This window comes from Phoca vitulina, unplaced genomic scaffold (genome assembly GCF_004348235.1).
Source record: "Phoca vitulina isolate PV1807 unplaced genomic scaffold, GSC_HSeal_1.0 scaffold75, whole genome shotgun sequence".
In the NCBI taxonomy this organism is placed as follows: domain Eukaryota; kingdom Metazoa; phylum Chordata; class Mammalia; order Carnivora; family Phocidae; genus Phoca; species Phoca vitulina.
The window spans coordinates 5,302,476-5,324,186 of NW_022589778.1; the positions used below are offsets into that span (position 1 = coordinate 5,302,476).

The following is a 21,711-nucleotide window of genomic DNA, read 5'->3' on the forward strand; positions in this document are numbered from 1 at the left end:
AACTATGACCCTGAAACAAATCTGAAAATATACAAGAATTTGGTATACAATAAAGTGATAAAAGAAACCAGAAAGGGGGCATAGGAGTTATTCAAGGAATAGTGCATACTACTGGTAAACTATTTGGCAAAATAGAAGTGTTGATCCTTATCTCATGATTTATGTGAAAATCAGATAAAAGTTAAATGATAAAAGAATCAGAGGAGAGTAAGGGAAGCAGAGTGAGGGAGTGAGAAAGATAAATGTTGGATAAATAGAGAAAGTAACTAGAGGAAGGGGCAAGAAAGGAAGGATATCTAGAAAGAATTTAGAAATAGGGGAGACCTGGTTGGCTCAGTTGGTTAAGCATCTGCCTTCAGCTCAAGTCATGATCCCAGGGTCCTGGCATCAAGCCCCGCATTGGGCTCCCTGCTCAGTGGTAGCCTGCTTCTCCCTCTCCTCCCCACTCGTGCTCTCGCTCCCTATCTCTGTCTCTCTCTCTCAAATCTCGAATAAATAAATACAAATCTTAAAAAAAAAAGGACATATAAATAACTAAAGATAGTGTGTGCAAATTATCTCTCTGAGGGATAAGGAAGGACTTTCTAAACATTAAAGCAATGGTGAAAAGCACAAAAATATCCATTGGGCACCTGGGTGGCTTAGTGGGTTAAACGTCTGCCTTCGGCTCAGGTCATGATTGCAGGGTCCTGGGATCAAGTCCCGTGTCAGGCTCCCTGCTCATTGATGAGCCTGCTTCTCCCTCTGCTTACCATTTCCCCCTGCTTGTGCTCTCTCTCTCTCTCTGTCAAATAAATAAATAAGATCTTAAAAAAGAGAGAAAAATATCCATTGATAAAGTGTTATGAGGATACTCTTGGTAGCTTTTGTACTAAGCAGAAAAACTATGGTCTAGGCAAGAATGTCCTGGAACCACAATATCAAACCTAAAACAAGAGAGAATTCGCTTCGTGAGCAAAACAAAAGAAAAACACTCATTACAAAGTGTTTTTTGGAGTGAAATTATATTTAATATTTTTAGTTAAGGAATTCTCAGGTGAAAAAATATAAATAAAATCTGAATAATGAAAAAGAAGAATTTGGTTGAGATGATAGACTCTAAATGAGAAAATATAATTTAGATGCAGTTCTAAATCAGGTATACCTGATGTAGGAAAAGCCCAAATAATTTTGTAGGGCAATCTCTGGTTACTGGCTCAAGGCGCAGCCAGAAACCCAGAGAATCCAAGTGCCAAGGAGGCCGGAGGGGTGCCATTGAGAGCACGGTGCTGGTAACCATCTCTCTTCACTTGATATCGCTGAGTTACCCTGGGCTGGTGGTTTAAGATCTGCAAATTTCATGTTTATTCATTTGAAAAATAGGCAACTGTGGTTAAGAGAATCAAATTATATAACCCATGCAGAATGCTTAGCATGGTTCTTGACACTTAGAAAGTACTCAATAAATGGTTACCATTATCATTCTAATCACACCAAGCACAATGCATCAGGCAATGTAATGTGGTCCTTTCTGAATAGTTATGGAAAAGAGACAAAGTAAAACTAGCTGAGAAGCTTTGGGACCCAGTTCACACTATCAAATGAAGCCCTACCTTGGCTGAGTCACGTCTGTAATCCATCTTTAGTTTCCTTCCCTTTAAAATGGGGTTATCACCTGCTTTGCCGCCCTCTGAGAGCACGTGAAAGTGTTTTGGAAACAGAGCAGAGTGGAATTTACCACTACTAACAAGTCACCACCATTTCAATGGCCAGAGTCCCTCTTCTTCTTGTATTACTGATGCCATTTCCCACCCTGTGAAGGGAACTCATGCAGTGATCTCAGAAAACCTTGGCTTGGCATCTCCACAGTGTGTGGTCTAGTACACGGGGTATCGGGCTGAGGAGGAGAGGCTATAAGATAGGAACTCTGCCTTCAAGCAGAAAGATTGATCTGCTAGCAATGTTGATAGAGAAGAAAGACCAGAGTTGGGGAGACCGGTCTGGAGGATTTTGCAATAACACAGGCAGTAATGAGGGTCTGTGCTAGGACGGTGGCAAAGGGAAGTGGTTGAGCCCCTTGGGTCGCAGTCTGAGCATGGGGGTCTGGTTGGTGAAAGTTTAGCCTACATGGCCATCCATGGCCATCTTTGCTGCTGGGGCTTAGCGTGTTCTCCTCCAATCAGTTCCTGTCCGCTCCAAATCCTGGGACAGAGATGCTGTGGATAGTGATGACGATCGTAATGATACTAGTGAATATTTATCGAGTACCAACCATGTGCCAAGCAAAAGTATTCGTTTACTCACATTAGCTCCTCAGAGAGACCTGATAAAATTGGTGCTGTTATTACCTCTATGTTTCAGACAAGTGGAGGCAGAGAAATGTTAAATGATTTACTTAAGAGTTGTAGTAAGAACTCTAAGTAGTGCTTCCTAGATTTAAACCCCAGGCAGTCTGACTCCAGAGTCCAAACTCTTACCCACTGTTCCATAATGATAATAACCATGATGATATAAGAACAAATATTGTGGGCTTTCCCTGTTCTACCCCATGCTGAAGGCCATACATGAACTCTCCTCCTGATTGATCAAGTACTGACAGCTCGATCACATGAATTCTTTTTAGCAAGGCCTCCACTCTTGTATTAAAGAATTAAACCAGGCCAGTGCTGCTGACGGCAGCTACAGTTCCTCTGAGTGTATGGTCCACATCCAGGGCATGGAGCATTCAGGGGTGGAAATGGGTCTTGCAGAAAAGCACATTTCTATTCTCTAAAGTTCTGCCTGCTGCCAGAAGCCCTCCAGGTCTCATTCATTGACTCCATCCAGAAGGAAGCTTGCCAGGGCCTTGACCCAGTATTGTGACGTCCCTAAATCAAGGGGAATACCCTTAACGTCAGGGCAGAGAGACTTCCAGGCCACCAGTTTGCTAAGATGAGGCCCTGGAGTATATCATGTAACTTATCGTTATTAGGAGTAATCCCCTCTCAAAAGCATTGTTTCTCTTCATTTTCCCTTAATTTTTTTTTTCCTCTGAATTTTGGCCATCCCACTCTCTTGGGCAGGTTAATGAATTTCTGTGGGCCTTAGTTTCCTCATGTATAAAATGAGGATAATAGTTGTGGGGATTAAATGAGATAGTCTGTGCATTACGGTACTTACTACAGCGTTTGACCCACATAGTAAGTACCCCGTAGATGTGAGCTGTGACTATCATCTTCATTTTCAACAGCCGCACCACATGGAGAAGGGCTGTGTCGTACTCTGGCATAAGTGAAAAATAGTAGTAAGTATAAAGATTTTCTCAAAGAGCTGCCTTATGTAGAAAAAAATAGAAAGATGGGGTTCTGGTTCCCCATCACACACTTTACGATTAAGAATAATTTAAGAATAGAGGCTGGTAGGAAACTAACTAGCCTTCTGAAACATAACCTAAAATGCGACAGAAAAATGCCGCATGGATCCATGCAAAAGGCTCAAGGGGAAGCTGTCATTATTGAGATATTAAATCATTTCAACTTCGCCCATCCCCAACATTGTCACTTTGGTTTTAGAGGAGAAAGGAGGTTGAATCTTGTGTGGCCGGGGGCTTGCAGGATGATGCAGGAGCAGGGAGAGTTTTCTAGAAGACCTTGGACCACATAGTGTAAGAAGGCCAATGGAAAGGAGAATCCCAGGGCCAGGGAGCACGATCAGAAGGAATGTGAAGTGCAGGTGGTTTAGGAGCAGAATCCCACGGACCTTGGTGTGCTGATGAAGAAGGGCAGTTGGCGGTAGGAGTTAGAGCCTTTGAACACTGGCTCTGAAAGTGTGTGTAGGGGGATCCTTGGGGGAGCAAAATAGGAAGAGCGAGAGTAAGCCACATGCCCGCCACCCACTGCTTCACCTTCAGAGCCCTGGTGCCCTTAGTGGGGGGTTCCCTTGACTGTCGGGGCTGAGGAGAAGTCCAGGGGTGGGTGGTAGCTGAGCCTGCCCAGCGCCTTTAAACCCTCACATCTCCCCTGAGGACATGAAGCCAGAGCTGGGGACAAATGCAGCTATCATCTCAACTTTTTCATGGCCTCCTCCCTAATCTGCTGATTCTGACCCATTTTGCTCTCTGCCTCTGAACACTTTCCTTTCTCCTCCGGTTTCAGCTACATTAGTCTGATCAGTACTTAAGACTTTTCTCTGCTCTTGGACCCAGAGCTTTGATTTTGGCTATGGATTGGCACCTCCTCAGTTTATATAGGCTTTTGATCACCCTGGTTCCCAGGACCTGGTGACTTTGGGTGAGTAACTGGTTGATACACCTCTAGGGCTTGTTCTGGCCCTGCAGGAAGGACCAGGACAGGTGAAAACTATTCTTGTGTTTCAGCCAGAAAGTGCTCAGAGACAGGGAGGAAGGGCATAGTGAAGTTTATGCCAGAGCACTGCTTTTCTTTAATCATTTGCTCCAAACAGACCTCCCCCCCCAACCAGGTACAATTGCTCCACTTCTTTTCACATCTATATGTTGGTCACCTGCGTATTTGAATTACTTTAGTGGAAAAAAAAATTCAAATGAACAAATCCAATAAAGTAAAGACTTTCTAAACTGGGCTGAGAAGTATTTTAAAAAATGAATACAAATGATTTCACTATATATATTTTTTTTTTGTTAATACATAATACGCTCAGCCTGGAATAATTTTTAGCTTCCCAGGGAACACAGAGTTTGATTAAAGAAAAATATATGCGTTTATGAATCCAAAAGGAACACAAGTTAAATTTGGTAAATGCAGACATTCTTATGAAAGAGGAACAAAGAAAACAGAAGTCAAATGAGAAAATAGCTCCAGATATTAACATATGAAGAAATAAAAAAGAGACTTCTTCGCTTCCAACTTTTCTTGAAAAGTTTTTTTGGAGTTAAGAGCAAATGAAAAATCCTGAGCTCATTTATGTGACTTGATTACCTTTTCAAATGTAAAACAAAGAAAATCCTTGAGAGTAGAGAAGATACTGGGAAATGGGAAATGTTTCCATGCAGCATTTTCTATTTTCAAGAGAAAAATCTCAGGCTCAGAAAGAAGTATGTAAGCGTGGATCAATGGCTCTGATATTTACCTTTCCTTATGGCAAAGATTATAGCAATCTACAATATCCGATCCGTTGTCTAGATAACACTCTCTAGTTGCCAATGCTGAGACAGCGGCATGTAACCCTATGCAGGAGTGACTTTTTAAAGGAAGAAAAGGCCAAAAAAAAAAAAAAAAAAATACCCTACACAACAACAACAAAAAACACACCAAAACCCCCTCTTGTACTCTAAAAAATATCCCTGGCCTTGTCCTCCTGAAAACAACATGAAGATTACTGCACAGTAGCAAAAGTGTCCCTCGACTCCGTTCAAATATAAGAAATGTAGAAACTGAGCTAAAATATTCAATTGCCTAATAAAACAACTGATAAACACGAACCAGTTGGGATATGTACAAAGAATGGACTATGACAACCCTAGAAGATTGTTTAATATAATGTCAAAAGCTACCAATACAAAAGATCCCAATTTACTCCTGTCTCCAGATGCTGGAAAAGCTTTTGACAGTTAATTGGAAGCTTTTATTTTTGACGCTGAAAAGCACGGACTTGCCACAAGAATTCATTTCATGGGCAGAAACATTATCTGATCATCCAAAGGCCAAAATTAAGGCTAATGTGTATAATTGGAGACCTTTTCTTTCTTTCTTTTTTTTTTCTGTTTTTGACAGGGAAGCAGCCATAGGCTGTCCACATTTTCCTCTATTATTTGGTTCATCAATAGAATCTCTGGCAGGCAAGATGAAGGAATAAAAAGGGGGTACTTAAGGCCCACAATTTTATTGTGAGTAGATAATGTGGCTCAATTCTGGGTTGCATGTAGACTTGTGAAATCCACTTCTGGGGAGTCAAGTGGGAGGCCGAATCCCCTCTCCTAGTGGAGGGGCCTATTTGGTTTAGCTCAAGAGGTATTTTCCTCTTAGGAACAAGCTCTTTATTGCTAAATAAAGATGTGTGTTACGGACAGTGCCTTCTTTGTCCTTGGAAGCAGTAACTTATCCGATGTCAGCATATTTCTCCTGTTCTTGCCCAGTTTTTTTTTCTTGAATAATCTCTATGCAACAGAAGAGCAGAACTTCCAGTAATCGCCATACAGTTTTCTAATTTTCTTTTTCTTTCCTAATCAAATATATAAAGAATTCAGATTATCTGATGAGTAAATAGGTACATGAGAACTATAAATTTTTATATATAAACAAAAGATATGGATGTTTGACAAACCACAAAGGAAGTATGGTAGAAAATTGCTTTAAAGCTAGTTGCACCTAACTGCAAAAAACGGGAGGTATGGGGCATTGTGTAGTTCTTATCCTCTCTTTTTAAACAGCTTTATTGTGCTATAATTCATATATAATACAATTTACTTATTTAAAGTGTACAATACAAAATAAAAAATTAAAGTGTACAGCCCAGTGGTTATGGTATATTCACAGCATTGTGAAACCATCACTATAATCAATTTTAGAATATTTTATCATCTCTAAGAGAAATCCCATGTGCAATAGCAGTCACTCCCTAATTTTTCCCATTTCTGAAAGCCCTAGGCAAACATTAATCCACTTTCTGTTTCTATATATTTGCCCTTCTGGACATTTCATATAAATGGAATCATACAATGTGCGGCTTTCTGTGTCTGGCTTCTATTATTTAGCATAATGTTTTCAAGATTCTTCTCTGTCTTAACATAAATCATAACTTCATTCCTTTTTATGGATGAATAACTTTTAATTGTACGAATATACCACAATTCATCCATTCATCAGTTGATGGACATTTGAGTTTCCACCTTTTTTTTTTTTTTTTAAAGATTTTATTTATTTATTTGAGAGAGAGAGAAACCACATGAGAGGGGGGAGGGTCAGAGGGAGAAGCAGACTCCCTGCCAAGCAGGGAGCCTGATGCGGGACTCGATCCAGGGACTCTCATGACCTGAGCCGAAGGCAGTCTCTTAACCAACTGAGCCACCCAGGCGCCTGAGTTTCCACCTTTTGACTTTATGAATAATGCTACTATGAACATTTATGTACAAGTTTTTATGTGAACGTGTTTCCATTTCTCTAGGATTTATACCCCTGAGTGCAGTTCCTAGGTCACTTGGAAACTGTTTAACCAGACTGTTTTCCAAAGAGGCTGTACAATGTTACATTTCTACCAGCAGGGTATGAGGGTTACACTTTTTTCAGATCCTCATCAATGCTTGTTTTTATCTGTCCCTATGATTATAGCCATCATAGTGGGTGTGAGGTGGTATCTCATTGTGGTTTTGGTTTGCATTAATATCATGGCTAATGAACTTAAGCATCTTTTCAGTTGCTTATTGGTCGTTTATATATCTGTTTGAGAAATGTCTATTCTTACCTTTGCCCATTTTTGAGTTTGTCTCCTTACTACTGAGTTTTAAGTCCTTTATATATTCTAGATACAAGTCTCTTATCATATATATGATTTGCATATCAAATTTCCCATTCTATGGGTTATGGGTTGTCTTTCCATTTTCTTCATAACAGTCTTTAACCCATGAAAGTTTTTAATTTTCATAAAGTACAATTTACCTATGTTTAGCTGTTTGTGCATTTAGGATGTATCTAAGAAACCAGTGCCAAATCCAAACGCATGAGGATAAGCACCTATGTTTCTTTTAAGAGTCTGCAGTTTTAACTCTTACATTTAAGCCTTTGATTCATTTTGAGTTAATTTTTGTATATGGTGTGAGATAACGGTCCAATCTCGTTCTTTTGCATGTGGCTATCCAGTTGTCCCAGTGCCATTTGTTGAAAAGACTGTTCTTTTCCTATTGTGGTCCTGGCACTCTTGTCAAAAATCAGTTGACCATAGGTATATGGGTTTATTTATGGGCTCTTGATTCTATTCCATTGATCTATGTGCCTATTTTTATGTCAGTACCATGCTATCTTGAAACTTGGTAGTTTTGTAGTGCATTTTGAAATCAGGAGTATGAGTCTTCCAACTTTTTTTTTTCTAAGACTGTCTTGGTTGATTCATCCAGGTGAGTCTTAGGATCAGCTTATCAATTTCTGCAAAGAACTCAGCTGAGCTTTTGATATTGTATTAGGTCTTCTGATCTATGAAACTGGGATGTCTTTACATAGACCTTTAATTTCTTTCAACAACATTCTGTGGTTTTGCGGAACCATAATTTTAGCCCATGTTAAATTTATCCCTAAGATTTTATTTATTTACTTACTTACTTACTTATTTATTTATTTATTTATTTATTTATTTGAAGAGGGAAGGGCAGAAGGAGAGGGAGAGAGAGAATCTAAGCAGACTCTGCCCTGAGCTCAGAACCTGATGCGGGGCTTGATCCCATGTCCCTGGGATCATGACCTGAGCTGAAACCAAGAGTCAGATGCTCAACCGACTGAGCCACCCAGGAGCCCCAGTATTTTATTATTTTTAATCCTATTGTAAATGGAATTGTTTTCTCAATTTCATTTTCAAATCCTTTATTGTAAGTGTATAGAAATAGAACTGATTTTTGTATATTGATATTTTTTTTTTACCTTGCTTGAATTTATTAATTAGTTCTGGAAGATTTTTAGTGACCTCGGAACTTAGGATTTTCTTACATACAAGATTGTTGTCTGCAAATTGTCATAGCTTTGCTACTTCTTTTCAGTCTGGATAGTCTTGCCTGACTGCCCTAGGCAGAACATCCAGTACAATGTTGAATGTGAGCTCAGACATCCTTGTCTTTTTCTTGATCTTTCATTGTCATTCATTATTAAGTATGATGATTGTGGGATTTTTTTTTTTTTTTTGTGGATGTCCTTCTGTCAATAGAAGCAAGTTCCTTCCATTCATACTTTGTTGAATGTTTTTATTATGAAAAGGTGTTGGACTGGATTTTGCCATATACTTTATCTGCGTCTATTGAGATGATTTTGTGGGTTTGTCCTTTATTCTCTTGATATGGTATGTTACACTGATTTTTGGATTTTAATGCTACCTCCCATTCCTGAGCTTAGTGTCACTTGGTCATGATTTGTATTCCTTTATGTGTATTGCTAGATTCAGTCTGCTAGTATTTTATTGAGCATTTTTGCATTTAATTAATAAGAGATATTAGTCTATAGTTTTCTTGTGATATCTTTGTCTAATTTTGAACTAGGAATCTTTCCATTTAAGTTTTTTAATTTTTTGGTATATAGTTGTTTATGATATTCTTAGATAAACCTTTTTTTAAAAGAATTTATTTATTTGAGAGAGAGAGTGCATGAGTGAGTTTGCATGGGGGGGCAGAGGATGAGGGAGAGAATCCTCAAGCAGACTCCCTGCTGAGCTTGGAGCCCAATGTGGGGCTCCATCCCAGGACCCTGAGATCACAAGCTGAGCTGAAACCCAGAGTCAGATGCTCAACAGACTGAGCCACCCAGGTACCCCGTTACATAAACCTTTTTATTTCTGTAACATCAGTAGAAATTTCTTTTCTTTCATTCTTAATTTTAGTAGTTTGAGTTTTTTTCTTTTGGTCAGTTTATAGGTTTGTCAGTTGTTGATCTTTTTAATCTTTTCAAAGTACACACTTTTAGTTTGGCTGATTTCTCTGTTTTACTATTCTTCACTCCATTAGCTTATATCCTATTTTTTTAAATCATTTCTTTCTGGTTGCTTTATGTTTAGTTTTCCCTTTTTCCAGTGTCTGAGGTTGGAAGGTTTTACCTTTGAGTGGTTCATTTGGTGGCTTCTTTTCATATTTTGACAGTGACTTTTTAAATTACGTAAGTAATAACATTTTCCTTGAAGGAAAACAAAATATTATAGACATATCATCTTCCTCTATACCTCCAGTTTTTTTCATGTCCACCTGCTCCTTCTAACCCCATTCCACAAAAATGTTTACATCCATTTACATATGTGTTATTGTCTGTATATGTATTTGGGTGTGTATTTGTTTAAATATTTTTGTGTTTAAATATTATTTAAATAATAAATAATTTAAATTAATTAAATATTATTTAATTAATAAATTAATTAAATAATAATTTAAATAAAATAATATGTTTAAATATTATTATTCTGTCAATGTTTTTCGGCAAGTTGGTTCTACTTCTCAATATTGTGACTAAGCTCCATATTATATCTGATCAACCAAGTTTACTTTTGCTGTTGCATATGTTTTATATGTAAGTTGGCTATTTGCATGTCATCTGTAAATTATCTGTTTTTTCCTTTAACCTATTATTGGTTTATTTTATTTTATAGATGTTATTTATATGATCACTAGTCTTTTTTCTGTTACACAAGATGCAAATATTTCTTCTGTTGAATTACTTATTTTTAATTTATCTGTGGTGTTCTCACTCTTGGAGAAGATTTTAGTTTGGATGTTGCCAGATTTGTTAGCTTTTTCCTTCATGAGTTTTTTCTTTGTGTTTGCCTTTAAAAGGCCTATCATATCCTAAAGGATTAAGTATTCTTCAATATTTACTTTAAATATTTTGTAATTTTCTCCATATTTATGTAATTTATTTGAAACTAGCTTTTGTGAATTCTGTAAAGTGAAAATCTAGCTTTACTCTTATATAAATAGCCAATTACTTTCATAATTATATTGAATATTTATCTTTCTCTCACTGGTTTGAAATGTTAAATCTTATAATATTAAAGGGGTTTGAATATTTTTTTTTTAAGATTTTATTTATTTATTTGTCAGAGAGAGAGAGAGTGAGAGAGAGAGGCAGGCAGAGGGAGACGCAGGCTCCCCACTGAGCAAGGAGCCTGATGTGGGACTCGATCCCAGGACCCTGGGATCATAACCTGAGCCAAAGGCAGACGCTTAACCGACTGAGCCACCCAGGCATCCCTGAATATATTTTAAATATATATTCTCATATATCCATGGGTTGGGTTTTGGGCTCTTTACTTATTTATTTTTAATTTAGAACAAAAATGGCAATATTCAAATTACAATAGTTATATACTATGTCTTGATATTTGGCAGGAAAACATTATCCTTTTGATTCTTTTTTTTTTTAATTTTTTGACTATTCTTACAAATTTTGTTTTCCATATGAATTTTAGAATAGACATGTGAGATTACACCTGAAAAATCCTATTGAGATGATTGTAATTTGCATGAATTTAAAGATTAATTTGTACAAACTTGACAGCTGTACACTGTTGAGTCTTCCTACCCAGGAACGTGACATATTTCAATATTCAAGTTTTATTTTACATCACTTAATAAAATTTTACTTTCTCCATGATGATTTGAACATTTCTATTTTTTTATTCCTAAATATTTTATAATTTTTGTTTTTATATGAATGCGTTCCTTTTTCCTACTACATTTTGTAATTTTAATCGGTGTGTAGGTACTTGATTTTTGCATATTGATCTTGATACTGCCTCTTTGCTTAGTTATCTAATTTTTAAAATAATTTACCAGTTTAACTGATATTTATAAATAGACAATCATCATCTATCAGGAATGATAGTTTTGTCTTTTCTAAATTTTGTTTTATATCTTCTTTCCTATATATAGTATCTATAATAGCAGGGAATGTCTTATGCCTGATTTTAAAGCAAATGCTTCAGTGGTTTACCCTTATGTGGTATTTGCTATAGATTTCTGATGGATATTCTCTATCCTTTGTCAGATTAAAAATTTATATACACAACATAATATGGTTATGTTCACAGGATATAGCTCAAAATGTTAAGTATGATCTTTTTCCTAAGAAGTGGGATTTTAGTGATTTTTAGTCCCCCCCATTGCGATTTATTTATTTATTTTTTTAAAAAAATTTTAAAGAGATTTTATATACTTACTTGACAGAGAGAACAAGCAGAGGAAGAGGCAGAGGGAGAAGCAGGCTCCCCGTTGAGCAGAGAGCCCGATGTGGGATTCGATTCCGGGACCCTGGGATCATGACCTGAGCTGAAGGCAGACGCTTAACTGACTGAGCCACCCAGGCACCCCCGTCATTGCAATTTAAAGAGGTTTTAATACTTTTGCAAAGTAAAATGCTTTTTGGGGGGGAAAAGTAACATGTAAAATGTACATTACTCATCCCAAGCTAACAGAAGAGGACCAAATTCTCAATGATATAGTCAATCTTTTTTTTTTTTTAAGATTTATTTACTTATTTTAGAGAGAGACAGAGAGAGAGAGCGAGAGAGCGTGAGGAGTGGGGGAAGAACAGAGGAAGGGGAAGAGAGAGAATTGTCAAGCAGACTCCCTGCTGAGCATGGAGCTTAATGAGGGGCTCTGTCCCATGACCCTGACATCGTGACCTGAGCCAAAATCAAGAGTGGAACACTTAACTGATGAGCCACCCAGGTGCCCTGGTATAGTCAATCTTCAACTATCTGTTTTATAATAAGGTTTCCCAAAGTTTGTTTCTTAAGATGTTATTTATTATTCCTTGTAGAAAGTTTTTGTGGTTCATTAAATTTGGAAAATGAGTAAGTCAAAGTTAACTATGACTTTTTTTAACGTAAGATTTCTTGGAACCTCTAATATACATATATGAAGAGTGAAGCTCCATCAGGGAAGGTAGAATCTAGCATATCTTCCAGGAGCATCTTGTAAGCAGTGTGTCAGTGAACTCTATTGTTCAGTGGACTTTTTTTTTTTTTTAAGATTTTATTTATTTATTTGACAGAGAGAGATATAGCGAGAGAAGGAACACAAGCAGGGGGAGTGGGAGAGAGAGAAGCAGGCTTCTCGCCGAGCAGGGAGCCTGATGCGGGGCTCGACCCAGGACCCTGGGATCATGACCTGAGCCAAGGCAGACGCTAACTGACTGAGCCACCCAGGCGCCCCAGTTCAGTGGACTTTTGTTATTGCTGCTATTGCAGTCAGGGTTATATGTGCCTGGTCAGGCACAGTTTCCTTCAGAAGCACTGGATCAGACTAACTTGTATCAATAGCTCTCTGTGGAGAGCTTTACACTTATTTGTCTTAGAAAGCAAACCAGTTAAGCCAAAAAATCAGTCAACTCTCTTCTGCCCTCTAGAGTACTGGACTAGGTGGTATGCACAGGGGAGGATGGACTGGAGCTCACAGTGTTGAAGGATTAGTGTGGCCTTCAAGGAGTTTGCAGTCTAATAAGATCGGTATCATGCGTCTTCCTTTTGACCCAAGGGAATAATAAAACCACTGATACCAGTCTTTTTTATCAACTGAGGACAGAAACACAGATGGGTTGGTGATGAGTCCAAGGTCATGCAAAGTGGAATACCAGTTGGGAACAGAACAGATTCATTTGACTACATTTACAGCACCTTACTTAATTGACCTGACTTCCTCTCCTACATAGTAGATATAACAGATTAACTGTTGGGGTGAGAAAAGTGAGTGAGTGGGAGCTAAGCATTTTGGAATATCAAAATAATTTAATTGGATCCCAAATGAATTAAGATGTGTGGGAGTCCAAATTATATCCCAAATACCAAGTTTGCATAAAGCCAATTTAAAAATAATTTAAATTAACAAAATAGAATGATTGTCTCATGCTAATACAAAGAATGCAAAAAATTACAATGAATGTACTGAAAAAATTTTATTCACCTCCTGTCACAATTATTAAACTTGTATTTCAACAAGGAACCTTGAAGTTAAAATCAACTTGGAAGTGTGAAAAAATGAGTTATCTATATCTGCTTTGAAATAAATATATTGTAAGTATTTCTGGACAGAGAATAAATGTGTTGGTTTTGTTTATTTTGATGACCAATATACTTTGAAGTACTTTTTTTTTTCCAAGCAATAGGTATGTACACATAGAATTCTGTAGGGACCATCTATCTACAAAATTGTGGGTTGGCATCTTCTGCTTATTAAACTTAAATGCAGAAAGAGAATGTCCAGTTTTCTTTTTATTTTCTCTCTCCCCTTTTCTGCTTCTCTCCCAACTTCTCAATCTCTCTGGTACCTTCTAGGAGCTCGGTGAGCCATTCTTTTGCTCTGACTAAACAAAGCTCCTAACTTCCACCCTCTTTTCTTGTTTGATCCATTGGTGCTGTGATCCAGTATGACTTTTGACTCCTTCCTTGGGAGGCAGCTGGTGCTAGGAGGATAACATTGAGCACACTGCTATGCGTGCTGCACTGCAGATTCTCCACAGTAATAACTAACCCTGGGGACCATAGTAAATGAATGACGCATGGAATTGAAGCCAGCATATGACTGCGATCTTTATCTGGGAGGAAAAGAGGGGAGAATCAGGACAGAGCAAAATGATGTGTTGGTTTCTCTCATGATTCCTAGATGTCTTACTTGAGCAGTCAGATAGGGTTTTCTTTTAGTACAGGATTTCGAGGCTTAGTTGCTCTAGAATTCTCTAGTGGAGAGTTTAATCTACTTCTGTGAAGATGGAAGTATCCAGGGGTACCTATCCAATTCCTGATGCTGGAATGGACTTCTGTCCCTTCTTTAACCATTGAATGCCAGCCAGGTACTCAGGCTTTGGGCTTCAGAAAGAAAGCCATTGCAGAGATTGATTGGAGAGAGATTTAAAACAATGACCAACTTTTTCCCATTATTTTTTTGGGCAAATGTTAGGGTTAATGAGTGAACCAGCAAATGGATTAGAATGACATTTTGTGACCCTTAGCTCCTGAAAGTGCAGGATATTGGATGTACTCGCCTCTGAACAACTTCAGCTCTTGATTAAGGAGTCAGGCAAAGTACCTTCCTTCTTTGCTCAGTTCCTTTTCTCTTTTCCCTCAGTGGGTCTGAAGAATGATTTGCTTGGCTTAAATAAAAGCAGTATTACTTATATTTGTTTATGTTAACTGTCTGACTTTTATGCCCAATGAACTTACGACACTATAATAATTATTCATCTCATTAAGTATGAATTGGAATAGCTTTGTTATAAATTACATGTGATAATGGTGCTGAGTTTTATTTAAATGAAGTTAATGGTGTTTCTCATCAATGTAATTATTTGACTTTAAGTTTTAAAATTTTAAGGAAATTTCTGAAGTTGGTATAATAAAATTGTTGCATGCTGAATACAATTATGACTAAACTATGAATTCATTTATTCATCCATTCATTTATTCATGCATCCAATTAACATTTATTCAATGACTAATACTGTATTAGGAGTATAAAAGCCATGGCTCCACCTTCTAGGAATTCACCATTTAGGATGGCAGACAAGTGAGCAGACAATTGTAACACGATGTGACAGGTTAGTAGATGAGGATATATGAGGGGCCCCTCACCCACACTGAGGGGCAAGACTGGGGGAGATCAGGGAGACTTCCTGAAGTAGATTATACTGGTGCTGAATCTTAGGTAACATGTAACATTTAACCAGGTAGAGACATGGGGAAAAGAGAGGTGCAAGTGAGGGAATAGCAGCATCAGGGGCATAGAAGCAGGAAATGACATGATATATTTAGAGAACTCCAAATATTAGTGTGACTGACTATACACTAACGTGTGGAGGGCGTGTTTAGTGTGATTGCAGTCTAGTGTGTGGTGGAGGGAATGGAGGAGATGATGTCAGAGAGAGGCAAAAGCCAGATTGTAGGGGACTTTGGCTATCTCTTCCTTAGAGGGGAAGAACAGTCCATATAACATGTATTTCAGTCTCTTGACCAGATTAGGTAATGCTTTCCCATTGCAATAAACATTTACCATGCTCCCACTGTATGTCTAGAATTGTATTCTGCCCTGTGATGAATACATCTGCTTTACAGATGAAATTATTACCTGAGCTTGGAAAATTTAGAAAAGTCTAACTGGTAAAGTATAAAACCTTCTTTTCCTAATTACATGTTGTATATTTTTAAGCAAAATCTATTGATGAATCAATTGAAATACACCTGGGGTCTTTATTGAAATTGATCAGTGTCTTTCTAATAAAGCATCTTTGGAGTGTTGAGTTCCTGTAGTTCTGCTTTTTAGTTAATTGACCAAAGCATAAATTCTCCAAAATGCGGGAGGAAAGATGGAAGACCTTAAATCACAATGGTATTCAAGTTATGGAATCTTTAAGATAGATGGAGATGTTCATAAATTAGGAAAAAAATGACCTTTCAGTACTGCCATGTGATGGGGTGGAGGCAATGACTTGACTGACAGGTTCCATGCACTTCCTCCTGCTACCACAGTTCTTTTCATTTTGACTTGATGGTAATCATGCCCCTGGACTCCATGGGGGTGATTTGCTAGCCTAGAGGATTAGGGAAATCCCATCCTAGCTGGGAACCTCTCCAGTATAAGTTCTGTAATATTCTTCAGCAATTATTTATGGAGAATCTACAACAGATGCTTTACACGTGTTATTTCTAAACTTCGTGTCATTGAAGGGACCCTGATTTGCGGGTTAGGAAACCATGGGCATGAGAAGCTAAGTGATGGTGTGTTGTATGTTGAAACCAATGCTATTCCTCCTATGTCTTGTGCACTCTCACAAGGAACGCTAGTTCTGTGCAGGTCAGGCTCCTCTTTCTCCACTAAAGGATTTTTCTCCTTTAACTATTTAAAAAATTGAGATATAATTCACATACCATAAAAGTTATCCTTTTAAAGTGTATAATTCATTGGTTTTTAGTATCTTTGTAAGGTTGTGCAGCTAATACTGTTATCTAATTTGAGAACATTTTTGTTGTCCCCAAAAAGAAATCTTGTACCCACGAGCAGTCATTCTACACCTCCCGCCCCCATCCTCCAGCTGCTGGCTGCCATTGATTTGCTTTCTGTTTCTATGGATTTGCCTATTAATGGGCATTTATCTAGATTGAATGATACGATAGGTAGCTTTTTGTGTCTGACTTCTTTTATTTAGCATAATGTTTTCAAAGTTCATCCATGTGGTACTCTGTATCAGCACTCCGTTCCTTTTCATGACTAAATAATAATCCCTGGTATGGATATACCACACTTCTGTTCTTGATCGTCAGTTGATGGATGTTTGAGTTGTTTCCACTTTTTGTCTGTTTTGAATCAGGCTGCTATGTCTTCATGGTTTTAGGCTGCACTGGGTGATGGTGTGTTTCCTAGGACATATCACATTGTAATTATGATGTATTATTATTATATTGTCTCTTTCCCCTGCCATTCTGTAAACTCTTAAGTGCACAAAGCATGTTTGTCTCGTTACCCATTATATCAAGCATAGCACACCCATGTAAGAAACGTGTGAGTGAATAAATTAAAGAAGGCAGCTCTGTAGCTCTAGGTGAGAACTTTGAACTGCTCATCTAGCCTGCCTTCTGTCACTTCACTGAAGGGCTGTGTCCCTCACTCTGTTTAGTGTGTGTGTCAGAGGCTGAGGATCCTGCTCTAGATTTTTCCTGACATTTTCGATCGTTGGGAGAGGGGAGATTACACTGATATAGCAGCCTTATAATTTGTTTGGTTGAGTTGAGTGTTACCACCTATCAGCAAAAGTCAGAGGAAAGCCAGATTTGTTCTGACAGTTTGTGCTGGGAGATTTGGGACATTTATTAGTAAGGGAAGTAGACCATGATCCCAAGTTTGTCTGTTGTCTTGCCAATTAAAACTGCCTGCCTGGGCATGTGTCATGGCCCCACCGTGGGATTCTTCCCACTGGGGACACTGGGAAAGCCCATCAGTGTTAAACTTAGTTTCCTTTGCTTTTATCCCTCTTTGTCTAACTCTTCCTTGATCATCTTAGAACTCATTCTGGCAGATTTTCTGTGGCTAGTGGAAAATGTTGCCTACCTCCCAATTCTCCTTTTCAAAGGTAATAGAATTTAATCAGGGCAAAATCCTCGCATTTATGTCTTGCTTCAGATAAATCCCTGGTTGTTGGGGCCTTCCTTTCCTGTGGGACATTTTGCTCAGGTACTTAGACCTATTCCTCAGTCTTGAACCCGCCAAGGGATCCCGAGGAACGCCAGACACTGGTTGGGGGGTGGGGGCTGTAGTGGCAAGTGCTCTGGCAGTCTCTGCTTCCCCCTCCCTCCTGCATCTGCCTGCTCCTTAGCCTAGTGAGAATGACAGGAAGGGAGAAGGAAGCTGCCAGGTTTCCTGTATGTGTGTCTGTGGGAGGGAGACGAAGAGGGCTGGCAGCCATGAACTAAGTGGGCTTCTTTCCATCTATCTTTTCTGATTAAAGTGAAGCAGATTCAGGCTGCTGCCTGTGAGCTGTGATGGGAGCCATCGCTCAGAGACAATTCCTGGAATGAATGTTCTAGACATTGCACCCATTTCTACCCTGGAGCAACTTACAGGCTGAGGGGGTTGAGAAGTCTAAAGCTGTTGGTAGTGTATGCTTGGTATTTGGATGAAAATCTCCATGTGCTATTATATAAACTTCAGAGAAAATACTGTGAAAATATAAATAAAGATGTCCTTAAAAGTATGTGTTTTTGGTGTAGCATCTCGTGGCTTCAGTTTGTATGCTGTTTTACTGCTGTTGATCTCTCCCATTTGGGGTAAGATGGGTTTGGCTTCCAAGTAGTTCTCATTAAAAGGCTAAGGTTTAGAGACCCGATGTATCTATTGTTTCATCAAGATCCCATGAATACGTTGTTTTATTTCAACGTTTGTGCCTGATTATCACAACAGATTCCAGACCCTTCTGGATGGTTCTATAAACATTTATCGATTTTTGCATGAATTCGTAATTTCCCAGACCAATCTAGGGGAGGACTGTCAAAAATTGGGTAGCAATCACATGACAATAAAAATCCCCTCTTGGGGCTGATCCTCCTTGGTGGAGTGTCGAGGATGTAAGGCCCCTCTCTCCTTCCTCCCAAGCAGTATCCTGGCATAGCTCATCAGGTCTTCTTGGAGAAAATAAAATTCTGCTGTAAGCTCTGGGGTTGATCTCTACTCTGGCCATAGAAGGTTAACAGCTGACACCTTCCTGCAGCTCATTTCATAAGGATGTCGCTTCCATGCACGGGAGAACCATTGCTCTTCCGCTCGCTGTGGGTGACAGACCTTCTGTGCTCCCGGTCTCTGTTATTGCTTTCCCGGTCACTTTAGGAACTGCTGAAGTCACAAAGGATGCACCAGTAATATTTTTCTGCTTTCCTTTTCTTCTCCCTTACTCAGAGGGCCTCTATTGTTACGACTTTTTAATTTTTTTTTTAATTAAACTCTTAGGTTAGCTTCCCACTTTTGGGGGAAACTTGAAATAAATTCTCTTGGGATGTCTCAGAGGGTATTTTGGAGGCATTCTGTATAGCACCTCAAAGTGATCTTCATTAGCAGTCGGGGTCCCAGGGTAGGTACCAGGCACTTCAACTCCTTCATATCAGTGTAAATCCCCTCATCTTTTAAAAATATCTTAATTTCTCATTAGACACAGCAGATGCTCTAATACTATTCTTCCGGGGCGGGGGGGGGGGGGGGGGGACACACTACCAGGTGCTGATAAATGGGATTTGTTGTGGCTTTACTCAGGATAAAATACATCGTGCTATGGTAGCAAGCAACTCTAAAATCTCAGTGGCTTAAAACATCTTTTTGATCATACTACATGTCTAAAGATAAGTAGTATCATTGTAGTTATTTAGAGGCTCAAACTGATAGAGACTTCAGCATTAAGATGCCTGAATCTCCTGTAACATTTGGGGTTTGCAACAGTAGGGAAGAGAACAGGTAAATACGGCTCTTAGGCGCTTCCCCTGGGGAGTGATACGTGTCACCTCTGTTCACTTCGGTTGGCCAAAGAAAGTCACTGAACAGGAATCTTGGTGAATTCTGGAAGTAAGGGGATGGGGCTGAGCCAGCAAATAGCTTGGGAAGAGGTTTGAGTGGGTTGGAAGGTATACCTGATAAGCCCAGTGCTCCCACAATTGATTTTCTGCTGATAGCATTTATCATTTCTTTCCAGGGAGCCTAAAGAAGATGAAATCAATTGGCACGGATTCTGTAACTAAATGATGCTCTCACAAGGGTAAAGCTATTTGGAACTTCACTCCTTACTAAGAGCGTGAAATGCCACAGGAGTGGCTGAAGCGTTGGTAGAAGTCAGCCTGTGGGGCCACTCTGCCATGTGTCCTCTATATTCTGCCACCATTAAGGGATTACTGGAGAGGGTGGGGGTCGTTGAATGCACATGAAGTCTCGCTTGCTGCACCTTCCTGGTGAGCATGCACCATCTCCCCAGAGGAAGCACAATGGTATCTATGGGTTTGAAGCAAGAGTCACTTACACAGGGAGTTTGTGAGAGGCGTATGACACAGCAAAAACTTGCTTTGAGTAAAATCAAAAACATCAGAAAAATGCAACTCTTTAAATGGTATAGAGTTTTCAACCATTACCTGGTACTTTTCTAAGCCCTTTTATGACAGTATCTCATTTGGTTCTTAAAAAGTATAGAAATCGCCCCAGTCCGTTAAGCATCTTCCTTCCACTCAGGTCAGGATCCCAGGGTCCTGGGATCGAGCCCCACATCGGGCTCCCTGATCAGTGGGGAGCCTGCTTCTCCCTCTCCCTCTGCCACTCCCCCTGCTTATGCACGCTCTCTCTCAGATGTAGGTAGGGACAAATTTTGACACATTGTGGAGTCACCGGAGTCACTTCCATGAGCAGACTCCTGTCTGATATTTGGTACTTCCTCTGCAGAGACCCTTCCTCTCTTCTTAGCACGTTACGTCCCCTTGCACCTCCTTTCATACCAAACAACAGCACTTATTGAAGGATTATGTTTTGAAATTCATTTGCACTTTCAGCCTTTATTACTTGAATTATTTAATATAAAATGTGTGCTCTTTCCTTTTTGAGGAACTTTAGGCATCACTAGCAGAAAACAAGGAGTATGGTCTTAGAGCCCAACTGCTCTGTGTTTTTTTTTTCTTAGAAGCTGTTTATTATTTTACTTGTTTGTTTGTTTATTTTTATTAACTTATAATGTATTATTTGTTTCAGGGGTACAGGTCTGTGATTCATCAGTCTTACACAATTCACAGTGCTCACCATAGCACATACCCTCCCCAATGTCTATCACCCAGTCACCCCAGCCCTCCCATCCCCACCACTCCAGCAACCCTCAGTTTGTTTCCTGAGATTAAGAATCTCTTATGGTTTGTCTCCCTCTCTGGTTTCATCTAGTTTCATTTTTTCCCTCTCTTCCCCTCTGATCCTCTGTCTTGTTTCTCAAATTCCTGGTATCAGTGAGATCATACAATACTTGTCTTTCTCTGATTGACTTACTTCCTTAGCATAATACCCTCTAGTTCCATCCACGTTGTTGCAAATGGCAAGAGTTCAGTTTTTTTGATGGCTGCATAGTATTCCATTGTGTATATATACCACATCTTCTTTATCCATTCATCTGTTGATGGACATCTTGGCTCTTTCCATACTTTAGCTATTGTGGACATTGCTGCTATAAACATCGGGGTGCACGTACCCCTTCAGATCACTACATTTGTATCTTTGGAGTAAATACCCGGTAGTGCAATTGCTGGGTCATAGGGTAGTTCTATTTTCAACTTTTTGAGGAACCTCCATCCTGTTTCCCAGAGTGGCTGCACCAGCTTGCATTCCCACCAACAGTGTAGGAGGGTTCCCCTTTCTCCGCATCCCCGCCAACATCTGTCGTTTCCTGACTTGTTAATTTTAGCCCTTCTGACTGGTGTGAGGTGGTATCTCATTGAGGTTTTGATTTGGATTTCCCTGATGCCGAGCGATGTTGAGCACTTTTTCATGTGTCTGTTAGCCATTTGGATGTCTTCTTTGGGAAAATGTCTGTTCATGTCTTCTGC

The 21,711-nt window shown here is 39.1% G+C and overlaps 1 long non-coding RNA gene across 1 annotated transcript in view; it reads left to right on the forward strand.

Annotated features, from left to right (window-relative positions):
* The window catches only part of LOC116625233, a 37,429-nt gene extending 17,166 nt beyond the window's left edge, over positions 1–20,263 (forward strand). Inside the window, exon 4 of the long non-coding RNA XR_004298037.1 lies at positions 19,836–20,263. This is a non-coding gene — a long non-coding RNA (uncharacterized LOC116625233). The remainder of the gene's footprint in view (positions 1–19,835) is intronic.
* Positions 20,264–21,711: the final 1,448 nt, after the last annotated feature.